This window comes from Porites lutea, chromosome 8 (assembly GCF_958299795.1).
Source record: "Porites lutea chromosome 8, jaPorLute2.1, whole genome shotgun sequence".
In the NCBI taxonomy this organism is placed as follows: domain Eukaryota; kingdom Metazoa; phylum Cnidaria; class Anthozoa; order Scleractinia; family Poritidae; genus Porites; species Porites lutea.
Window position 1 is genome coordinate 5,918,854 of NC_133208.1, and position 12,047 is coordinate 5,930,900.

The 12,047-nt window shown below is 39.5% G+C and overlaps 1 long non-coding RNA gene across 1 annotated transcript; it reads right to left on the reverse strand.

Annotated features, from left to right (window-relative positions):
• Nucleotides 1-786: 786 nt before the first annotated feature.
• Nucleotides 787-4,072, reverse strand: LOC140946097 (uncharacterized). Its single transcript, XR_012166810.1, has 4 exons — nt 4,012-4,072; nt 3,432-3,489; nt 2,497-2,681; nt 787-1,668 (listed from the first exon to the last, which is right to left on the reverse strand). It is a non-coding gene; the product is annotated as an uncharacterized lncRNA (long non-coding RNA).
• Nucleotides 4,073-12,047: the final 7,975 nt, after the last annotated feature.

Sequence of the window (12,047 nt, forward strand, 5' to 3'; positions counted from 1 at the left end):
GAACTGTCTTACCCCCAAAAATTCGAAAATGTGCGATCCCATTCTAGTAACTCTATTGAAAATGCGACCCCATTATAGTCACTTCAGTCGTGCAAATGCGACCCCATCCAGCGGCACTGATCCCCATAACGTCTTATAAGGAAGTACCCCCCCTGGCGTTATCGTTGGCTCCTGTACAGTGTTAATGTCTTTTTTTTTAGTGTATTTCACGTCACAATAGTGCCGTGGCCGTGCCGGACGAGTGTACTAAAAGGCGAGATGCACCTGAGCGTTGCCGTTTTCATTATGAGACCCAGTGCTTTTTGGCAGCATTCTCGCTGACATCGCCTTAGTACAGTGGTTGTTGGTTAAACTTTTCGATGCCTAAATGATGGACGCCTCGATCATGCAATGCGCCTTTCCATCTTTCCTATTCTACAGTATCCTTCGTTTGTGATGATCGGAGGCAGGTGATGGGCTCCTGTCGGAGGTGAATTTCAAATAGGCCATTCTCGAGTTTCAAAAACCCTCACTTTCCAAACGAGGGTGAGTGAAAAACCTTTCTTGTGATGACTCTCTCTTCCGCAGAGGGTCCCGCTGGGTATCACCGTAAAAACAGCAATAATTGAAAGATAGAAAGCGCGCGGGGGACACGCCCATCGTTGCCCTGCGCCGGTTCCTGACACTGGGCGCTCGTTTCCAGCTTAGCGCTCTCTCGCACCGCTCCTGGAAAAGCTTATCAAAGGAGAGAGAGCGCGGCTGGAATTTAAAGAGATTGACAAATATAAAGGTCCTTTAGAGACTAAATAAATGTAAGCAGTTTATTCGTTTGAACATGCTTTGTCTTCAATGAAAATAGCTCTCGTTTTAGGCTTTATTTTCAATGCTCGATAATTAATGAAAGAGCGATACAAGCATTGCAACTCCCACACCAACCACTTAAAAAAAGTGCAAACGTTAAAATTCCGACTAAGGATCTTGCTTGTTCACGATAATCGCTGCCAGAGGAGACGTAACACACCTGTAACGTTGATTATCCCAGCAATCGTACTAGTGGATGAAAGTTCATTATTTAACCCTTCGCCAAATAATTACCTCAAATTAGGCTAGAAGTCAACTTACATTGACCATCAGATTTACGATTTTAATACTAATAAGACCACAAGAAGTCTTAACCTTTCTCCCTTGAAGTCATTTTTAAAGAAACACCGAAGGGTTTAGACATCCAATATAAAAGCGTCTGCGGACAGTAGTAATTTTTTTTTTCTGGGTGGTTCAGGTTTTCAACTGCATTATAATTTCTAATCAATAATCGTAGAAGCTAATGGTTTAAAGATAAAAAAGAAATTTTAAATCATGCTTGCGCATTAATGAAATCACACTCAGCATGTGCTATCGGGCAACTTCTACTATTAAACTATCCTAGAAAAGACATTTCAGTTTGCGTTCCGTTAACCACTTATTCTCCGCTTTATATTTAACGTTAGAAATTTAAATTCCTTCGTCCTCTTCGTCATCCAAGCGGCCCCTAAGTAAGCTATACGTCACGTTGCTCTACTTTTTTTCCTCGGTCGGCTCCCATCCAAACCATCCCTGCACCTGTTCCTTGAACGTTTTCTTTAAGAAATCCAGGAAGCGGTTGACCAAAGTTGGGTTAGTTGGCTCTTCAGTTATCATCTTGATATGAGACTATGATTAAAATCACAAATTAGCACTACACGTGATACCACCCCCTCCCTCCCCGCTCCTTACTAATGCGGGCACCGAAGGGGTGGAGCCGACTGTACACCCCTCTCTAACAGACCCAAAGGAATCCATATCTTCACTGGGTTCGCGAAAACGTCACCGGGTTGGTTTATTTTCCAGTGAGTTTTTCTTCTTAGTTGTGTATTTTTCATAAAAGTGGAAAGGGGTGGCCGGCCTTACATCTTTACCGGTGTGATAACTTTGAAACCCTTTTACATATCGTGGTAGCGAGAAGAGCAATACGATTTATACTTTTTTATGCAAGGTTGATGACCTGTATCCTCCGTATTTTGGTTTTGTCTATGATAATAATGTTTTATATTTTTGTTTCTTTCAAACAAATATGAACAACGAAATACATTGGTCTTGTAGAAGTCATGATAGAAAGCGACCGGGGAGGGAAAAAAAATTAGCCGGGTAGAAACAAACTATTTGCCGGGTATCGGGGAGGTTAAATCATCACTGGGTCGACTGAATCAAATCATTGGGAAGGGTTTCACTGGGTCTGTTACAGAGGGGTGTGACTGTATGAATTACAGTTGGAAACTACATACCAGGGGGGGAGGGGGGCAGGTTTTTTTGTGAAATGTGTTATATTCGAGAGTTTTCCAGATTAAAGAGGTGTATAAGAGGTGGGAGTTTACACTTTTGGGGAGTTGTTTCATTTTCGAGGGGGGGGGAGGGTAGGGGGCTGTTACTTTCGGGGGTTATTACTTTCGAGGACTCGCAACTTCTAAGTTATGTGCTACAGGGGTAAGCATGCAGTTTTACCTCCAATACGTCGACAGGCAAATAAAAGCAGCCGAACTTGATGTCGAGGATTTGCACGACCACTCCGCCATAGATCTCCAGGCAGCCTCCCCATTTGTTATCATCTCCGTAGGACATATTGGAATACTTCTCGCAGATGTAAGCTAATGGTTTTAATCCTTGGCAAAATGGTGGTGGGTTTTTTGCTGCGTAAAAACCATAAAAAAATTTGTTTCAAGATGTCACTTTTTTCAGCTGTCAACTGTGCAAGAATATCAACGTTTAAATACTTCTGTTTCAGGAGTAAAGATAACAGGACTTTAACAGTGACACGTTTGTGACTTTTGAGACAAAGCCGGCAAGAGTTTCGTTATAAAGATAACGATAAGTTCTTCCTCGGCGCTAAGAATTATTGGAGTACCTTTTAGAGTACATTTCCACTGTCAAATAATTCCAGAAAATGTCTCTATTCTATTTACGCATGTAAAAATTTCGGGACATCGGAAATTCTCTTTAATGTGTCGTAGAGTACTTCGTTGTCTTACAACAGGTTGCTCTTTGGATTCCGGAATCCAGCAAATTTTTGCCGTGGAATCTAGAATACAGCTCAAAGAATCCGGAATCCCACTAACCAGATTCCAGATTCCGCTATCTAAGAATCTGGAACCCAGTACCTAGAATCCGGAATCCTTGGCGTGGAATCCAGAATCCAAGACTGCTTGAATTCCCTTACAAGGAGCGAAATTGTATTCAAATTTCAATCCGGGCTGAAATATGAACTTGGGCTTGCGCCGTGTAAGTGTTTATATGAGAATGTAAAATACCTTTTCTGCAAATTTTTTGCTCCTAATTCTAAACATTGCGCCTGGGCTGAAACTCGCCATGTAATCGAGCAAAATGTGGACCGCGATTTCAACCTGGGCTGAAACTGGCCTGACCCCTTAGGCTACTCTTACCCGAGAGAGTCTCGTTCAGGAGGACCTTTCCATCATAAGTCACTGTAAATCTCAGAGCCTACAAAACGCAAAATTAATATGGTTTTCAACAGAGCTTCTCTGGTTGTAATTTTCTGCCTAAGGTAAATTTGTTAAACTGCAACCAAGCATGGGAGCAAGCTTTCGGCGTGGGCAGAAAGTGTTGTAAGAAAGTCAGTGTGATTATCCCGGGAGGACCCCTGTAAATTATCACAGGGTACTTGTCCCTCCCGATAAGTGGGTAAACCTTACGATTGGTTCCGCTTAAAACCTTAAAAGCATCGAGCTGACAAATAAAAGACATATTGAACTACCCGACTGAATCGTCCATAGCCTTGTTAAAAACCGCCATTTTTTGCTTTGAAATAGCTACTTCTTGCCGGCGAAAATAATTTTACCTACATAACGAGATTCTTATACTCATTAGTGGTCTTGTCGAAAATTTTCTATGAGCGACTCCTTTTATTGTCAAAAAGGAGTGCCCGAGGAGTGATATGCCCACGATTTCGTTCGTGGATCTAGCTTTCCATACTGACACACATGATCAACAAATGAGACTTACTTTCTCCGATGCAATGTAAGACGTGTTGACACAAACTAAAAGAAGTAAAAAGCATTAAAACAACATTAGGGGTTAAATCTGTAAATAAGACTTTCTTTATCAATAGAACGTAATTTAGTAGCTGGTAACTCATTGCCTGCAGAGTAGGCGTTTTTTAACGGAGACTCGGAGGACGTTGATCGCGGCCGCCATCTTGAAAAGCAAAGAAAAAGACTAAACCATCAACCTCTCCCTTAAAATCAGTTTTTGACTCGTCAAAAGTATTCTTTAGTTCTTAAAAGAACCACTGTAAATTGCGCTTTACCAAGGGCCAAGCCTTGATCGGAAGTCGAATGACTTGTTCCTTAACATTTTTGAAATATCCCCTAGCAGTTTTCGCTTAAACTACTAGCTCGAGAATATTTAGTGGGGTTTTATTTACGCGATTTAAGTAGGAAATATGTGGTTAAATTTTTCGAGGATTTTCATTCTTTTCGCGGGTCTTTTCTCGGGTCTTTTGCGATATCTTTTAAAATCGGGAAAAACGCGAAATCGCAAACCCGCGGAATCGAGTACCAATAAAGTGTTAATAATTTATTCCCCTGGTCTTTTCAGTGCCCGTAAAAAAGGTTTGTCGTGTGAAAGTGCGGTGAGATTTCTGTATACGTACGTGCAGACACGTAGTGGCGGGCAACATGTCTTTTTTCACCGCTGTCGCACCTTACGCCCCAGTCTTTACCTTGCCGCTTGTCGTTCCCCTTGATGAATCTGTTTGCTTTAGCCGTGTTAATAGTAATCTAAATTGAACCAGTTAAATGAGGCCTTGAAAATTCGGCATGGCGGCAAAATCACTCTAATCCCTTTCTCTCCCAGCCTTTGCACCGTTAAACTTAAACACATAATAATGTTTTTTGATACAAGCGCTATAGACCTTATTCACGATACCCGCTATCTGTGTGCACGCCCTTTAGGACTGATGGGACAAAAACAATGTCGCGTGGTATTTCAGGGGGCAAACAAGTGACAAAATTGGCCAATACTAGTAATAGCATTCGAGTTTGTTGGTTTATCTCAAAACGAATGAACGATTTAATAGTGGTGCAAAATATGCAGTTCGAGTTTTGACAAGTCAGTCCGGGCCACAACCAGATCTGGATAAATGATGACGTCACCCACATTTGCAAAATGGCGCCCACGCCGAGAAACACGAGGGAAGGTCACTTCCTGGCTCTTTGCTGCGCCTAGAAGTGTCCTTTCCCCATACTACTTTGAGAGCTGTGACTTTAGACAATGAGAAATCAGGGGTGTAAAGAAAAAAATGCTGTCCGATGAACGTTTGTGCGTTCTTGGGAGGTAAAACGACCGAACACGAGAGTTTTTCAGCTCAAAGAAATGCCCGACAAGGAGCAAAACATCGAAAAAAAGAAGGTGAGTGTCATTTTTTGGACTGTTGGAAAAAATTTTTTTGAAATCTACATAAAATTTGCTTGTTGATAGTGGTCTGTTTAGTGTAGTGCAAAGCAGTTTCACATAGTGCTGTGCTTTTAAAGATGCAAAAGTCAGTTGCGCAGTTCAATGACTGCCTTTTCACGAGTTCAGAAAAGTGAAAACAACAACAATAGCCCCAAGCGAGCCCACATTGTAGGAGGCAATACGATAACTTTGAATACAAAAATCTTGACTGAAATGATGATGGTTGATTAATCACTGTCATGAGACAGTATGCAACAGTGCAAACCAGTTTCCCACTTATATAATTTTCGATTACTAAATTAAAATGTCAATGCTGACAATATAATAAGAGCATTGGTCATCCCTGGATAACCCTTTCATTTCAATGAAATAAATGTACACAGATTGAGGTACATAAAAAAATGCCTCTATTTTCGATTGCTCATATAATTTTTTAATTTATTATTTATTTGTTACTTTACTTTGCCTTAGGTTATGACATGCAAGGTGGAAAATGTGAAGAATGGCTGAAAATACACTTTAAACAGGACACCAAAATAATGACAGTCAAACCCCATTGATATGGACACTGAAGGGGCCATAGGAAGTGTCTATATATATCAAGCAGGTGCTGTTCAGTAAAAGTCAAAAATACACTTTTTTATCGAAATACTACAGCATCACACCTAACATCTTTAAACATCACTAAGCTCTTATTCTGCAGACTGTGTCCATGAAAACACACGGAAGTCTCAAGAAAATCGATCAAAAATTATGTAAAATTTACCAACTCGATTGATTTCAAAATGGTCTATTATTGTTGTGCACAATTCATTCATTTTGGTGTACTATGATGCTGGGAATATGGACATGACGTCAATTAAGTGAAAGGTTTTTTTTACCCTAGAAAAAAAAGAGGTTGACTACAGCACACAATGGACTATAAAGTGTGCAGATTAGCAAGGTTGACTTTGTATGAGAATCTGTTCATTGAGGAAGAAAAAAACGTCCATTATCCACTTTAACAGGTCAGTCTGTATTAAGTGGGTTGAATAAAGAGAAAAATTAAGGGTTTTCCCAGTGACCAAGGAAACTTCCCATAATAACAGGGTGTCCACATTAAGCTGGTGTCCATAAAGAGGGGTTTGACTGTATGATACAGGACAAACATAATCTAATAATAATAGAGGCTTAGTGCCCACTAAGTTTTTCAGTGTGTATTTATTCCACCTACAGTGACAGGATATTACTATAATGGCATAGTCTTTACACTAGATCAACAAAACTCAGAAACCCATGCATTGTTTGGGACAAGACAAGACAGTCTTTATTAATCATAACATAATACAATATATGGTAAATAACTAAAAGGTAATATTTAGTATAAAAATAAAGTGCTCCAACAAATAAGAAAGACCAAACTAAAAAAGATTTAAAACAACCTCAATCAAATAATAAAAGTGATCACACTGTCCATGAATAGAACAAAATAAAACCCTACAGGGAGGGACGGAGGGAGGGAAATGATTGCTAGTGCAGTAAAAGTGAATGTTGCTACTGCAATGCCAAGTGAGAATGTGACTAAACTAGAATTGTATCCGTCTGTAACCCATATTACAGTCGTGGTATTCCTATCTTCCGTAAAAATACTATATCCTAGGTAGTAGACACATGGTATAAAATCTCTTATGCCAAAAAACTACTGTGATGCTGTGCTAGCCCTGCATCCCAATGTGACACCTTCCTTTGAGATTTAGAACCGCATCAGTCGTCTCAACTGATGCACCCCCTTAATAACAATAATTTAAAGGAACAATTTTTTAAAAAAAGTATAGAGATATAAATATATATAATATTTTCTTGTCTTGTGAAAAACCATTCTATTAAATATTTTGACACAAACAATATGTAAAGTCTGCACATCTATTTCATTTGTCAAAGCTGTTTTTCAAAATACAATTGTCAAATTATGTTTACATCCTCTCAGTGACTATTTAACAGCTATTAGAACACGAATGAGTCCACTTGCATTATTTTCATCCGCAATGGGGTTTTGCAGTTTGCAATAAGCAAAGACAGAAGTTCGTTAATGACTGCTTACGACTCTTCGCGAAAGCAATTTCTTTAAATTTTATTTATTTCTTTGACCTTCGCATATTTCGAACATGTGTGACGATTCAAATTTATATACAGCAAGAATAATTAGCATTAAGATTATCATTATCAATCCTTAGATCGAAATTAGATTTTAGCGCGTATGGTATTGCGCCCGAAGTAGAATAGAACAGACTTCTCCAGGTCGAAGCTGTGCTCGCAGAAATTACTCCAAACAGGACTTCTTAAAACCTTACCACTTGAAATGTATTGCGGTATTCAAATTCCCTATTCTTCCAATTCGATCGGAGTGGTCGAGTTGTTTCTGGTCTCTTGAAATATTATCACAAATCCACGGGTGTTTACAGAAAGCGTTCTCGATCATTAACATCTCGATATTCGTAAATCGAACGCTATGACGCATAAAATAATCTCGATTAATCGGCTCCGTATTGCTGTTACTTTTCTTCAAGGTTCATTCCACCCAAAGCACTCGACATGCAGCTATTAATTTTTTTTGCTTCGAAGTTTCCCTGTTCGACATTTCTGTCGAGCTTAGTCCTCTCGCAGTCAAGTCAATGTTTTGGTTGAGCTCATCCTCGGAGACCCAGGGGCAGTTAGTCGGGTCGATAAAATGTTCGTTGTGAAAGTTTACTGTAAGATCGAGACGAGCCCCTGGGCACTTACTCTTACCGAACCAGTTCCAGAAGCGTTTGAATTGCCTGCTTCTGATTGGCCAGAAAAAATTTTTTCTGGCCAATCAGCGAAGAGAAGCTGCTGGGTGACTCTCGTGTTTTCTTACACGACGTAGTTTTCCTCATCGATCGCCATAGTTGCGTAGCGCGTTCAACGGGGAAAGTTTCTCGAGGAAAGTTTCAGAAAAAAATGTTAACAACCCGCAAAATTGCAACCTTTAGCACGGCTACAAGAAAAAAGCACTCTCCGATGAGTTTTTAGGGCGGATCTTTCCAAGGTATCGTCATTTTTTATTGCTGATACGATACGCGATACATGACTTTCACTTTCCACTCCTTAATTTGCTCACATTGTCTAGTCTACAACGCCAGGCTTACATTTTAGATGTCCATGTTCGTTGCACGACTTCTGAAACTTTCTACAGCGTGAAAATTTCCGTTGCATGGGCCACGCAACTACGTCGATTGATCGTGGGAATTGCTGGCTTGCTGCAGTGCACGCACCTTCTTGCTTTCGCTCCAACCGGACGTATTTTAAATACAGCCGTTGTGTTTAGTTCGAAATTTCGGTCCGGTTATGTGCTGAATCCTGACTTGTTAAGTGAGGTCGATTTTGGCAGGCTGTGTGGGTTTGTTTTTTCGGATAAGTGAAAAAAAAAATAAAGGTGAGTTTACGAAAATGCTTGAAAGTGGTTGGTGTGAAGTTTTGGAGGGTGATAAACGCGCAGTGTGTGACACGTGTAGATATAGAGTTGAGAAATCGTGGAAGGGTGGGATGTCTATATAGATATTTTTGTAGTCACTAAAACTTTACAAGAAGTGAACGCTTTTAAGGAAATTCCAGGGAGAAGAGACCAAGAGATACGGACACTTTCCAAAGATCCAACTTCGGCTCTTGATTTCAAGGACCTGGGTCTCTGGCTTACTAAACCGCATAAGAGAACCTGGGTTAATCTTCACTGTGATTAGAATTATGGCTAATATAGTAGAAATGAATTTTTATTACAAGATATCTTTTGACAAATACATGTATAAAAGTAATTTCACAGAATATGTGATTTTTTTTAAAACTATTTATCTATGATTGGCTTGATGTTTTCCCTTACTGACCTCCTCAAATACATCCACAGTGCCATTGCTTTAACTCCCTTGCAATTGATGGTACAAGAGTGGACTTACTTTGAAAAGATAATGCTGCAATATTAACAATTTTCCTTTGGTGCATTTGTTTGATATTTTATAACTTCCCTATCATTTATGATTCTCCTCATATGACAATAATATTCTTCATTGACTAAGTATTTTTAAATATTTAAAAACCCTCTTCAGAGAGGTAAAAATCTTCATTGTATGGTCACCATTCCACACAGTGTCTCTAAAATACTTTCCACAGAACATAAGTTATTACAATTATCAATTATTGTTTCCTGTAGAATACAATCAGAGAATACAAATTCTAGAATACAAGCAGTGAAGATTTGATTCTTGAAATTCCTGTCACAGATCATCTTGATTTTCTTTAAGCAGACTAACAGTCTTTGGCACTGATGTCACAACATAAGTGGCTGGGAATGATTCTACTGTTCTCATTACTGTCATCAAAAAAGGAAGGAGTTTTTTCTCTTCTGCAGGTTGTACACTTAATAAAATCTAAAAGAAGAAAGACTTTTAGAATTATCGAAAACTGTAAGAGACAATTTCAGCACAGTTCCCTTTTTTCCAGTGAGTGATGGAAAACAGTTTTTGTATGTTATGTGCAGGTACACCATATGTGTATAACATGCATCTGAATATAATGCGCACCAAGTATACTTGTTGGCCACCTAGTAAAACAAACCCTTTGGGACAGAAAGAATCAGCAAAAAATACCCCAGCGTAAACGTTTATTAACAAATTAAAATAAAATATTACAACTCCCTAGTTTATACATAACTCAAGCAGTATTATAAGAAGACATGTGAACTCCAATAATGATGAAGAAACAAAAAATCTCAACAGCGTAAAAATAAAATTAATGTAATGGTATCTGTAGTTCTTTATTATGGGGTGTTTTTCCATTCATAATATGTAAATGTTCAATTGCACTATTATCTTAAGCAGTCACAAGGCTTACTTCATCAGCTTTCAACTACCAATAAATGGTGACAAAAAACATGATAATTCTTGTGAAGTGTCAGTCAGCTTTTAGACATAAGATTACTGAGCATCCTTGAATAAAAGCCAGATCTACTGTTAAGTATAATGAGGGTCCTGAAGGGGGGATATCAATCCCATTGAAACTGTTTAACCCTCAATTCCCATTTTTACATTTTTTTCCCATTGTCAGTGATAGAATCCCCCTGCCAGTGACTTAAATCCCATTTTCCCAGAGCAACAACATCCCATTTTACCCCTTCAGAACTCCCCACAGTGAATTCAGTGTAGCACCCTTCCTAGTAAACAAATCAGCATACTTACCAATGAACAGCTTTATGTACCTGCAACGGGGTCCTTCTGGTAAAACTCCTTAAAGAACATTGCCCTGAATATCTTATCCCCCAGTTAATGATTCCCGGCTTCCGTACAACAAAGAAAACGCTCCCCATCCATTCAATATTTCTCGTGAAATCACTATGACCAGTAGATTACTAGGGAATTCATAACCTTTAGCATCTAACGAGTTTTAAACCCCCTAGCTTATAGGCAACATTTGGAAGGTTAAACTCTTCTATCAATTGCCCAAAAACATCTCTTCTTTCCACAATCTTCTCAATAATAAATCTTTGCTTCCCTTTGAACTGTACCACCGGAAACAAGGACAAGCCTTCTTCAAGCGCTTGCTGGAGGTCTCCCTCGAATCTAAAGTTAACACTACTATCAACTTCGGCAGAATTCGTACGGTCAACTGCTGTAAGCTTTTAATCTTAAAACTTTCGAAAAGAGTTTGGAGCGAAAGCAAGAAGAAGGCGCTGCAACTAGCCGGCATTTCCCACGATCAATCGACGTAGTTGCGTGGCCCATGCAACGGAAATTTTCACGCTGTAGAAAGTTTCAGAAGTCGTGCAACGAACATGGACATCTAAAATGTAAGCCTGGCGTTGTAGACTAGACAATGTGAGCAAATTAAGGAGTGGAAAGTGAAAGTCATGTATCGCGTATCGTATCAGCAATAAAAAATGACGATACCTTGGAAAGATCCGCCCTAAAAACTCATCGGAGAGTGCTTTTTTCTTGTAGCCGTGCTAAAGGTTGCAATTTTGCGGGTTGTTAACATTTTGTTCTGAAACTTTTTTCCTCGAGAAATTTTCCCCGTTGAACGCGCTACGCAACTATGGCGATCGATGAGGAAAACTACGTCGTGTAAGAAAACACGAGAGTCACCCGGCAGCTTCTCTTCGCTGATTGGCCAGAAAAAAATTTTTCTGGCCAATCAGAAGCAGGCAATTCAAACGCTTCTGGAACTGGTTCGGTAAGAGTAAGTGCCCAGGGGCTCGTCTCGATCTTATAGTAAACTTTCACCACGAACATTTTATCGACCCGACTAACTGCCCCTGGGTCTCCGAGGATGGGTTGAGCTCTGAGCCAATCAGATTGCAGGAAATTACATATCCAGATCTGGTTGTGGCCCGGACTGTAAGTTGTACGTCCTTATTACTTTCTCGGGGACTTTACGGTCGGTACTACATCTAAAAACGTAGCAAATGATCATTTTAACCAATAATCAATTTGCAGTTATCATCTTTAAGATAAAAAGTTTTTATTTGTCTGATGTCTAGAATTTACAAACTCGACCGCGATTTTGTGCATTGGTGGATTTTATCACTTGTTTGCTCCCTG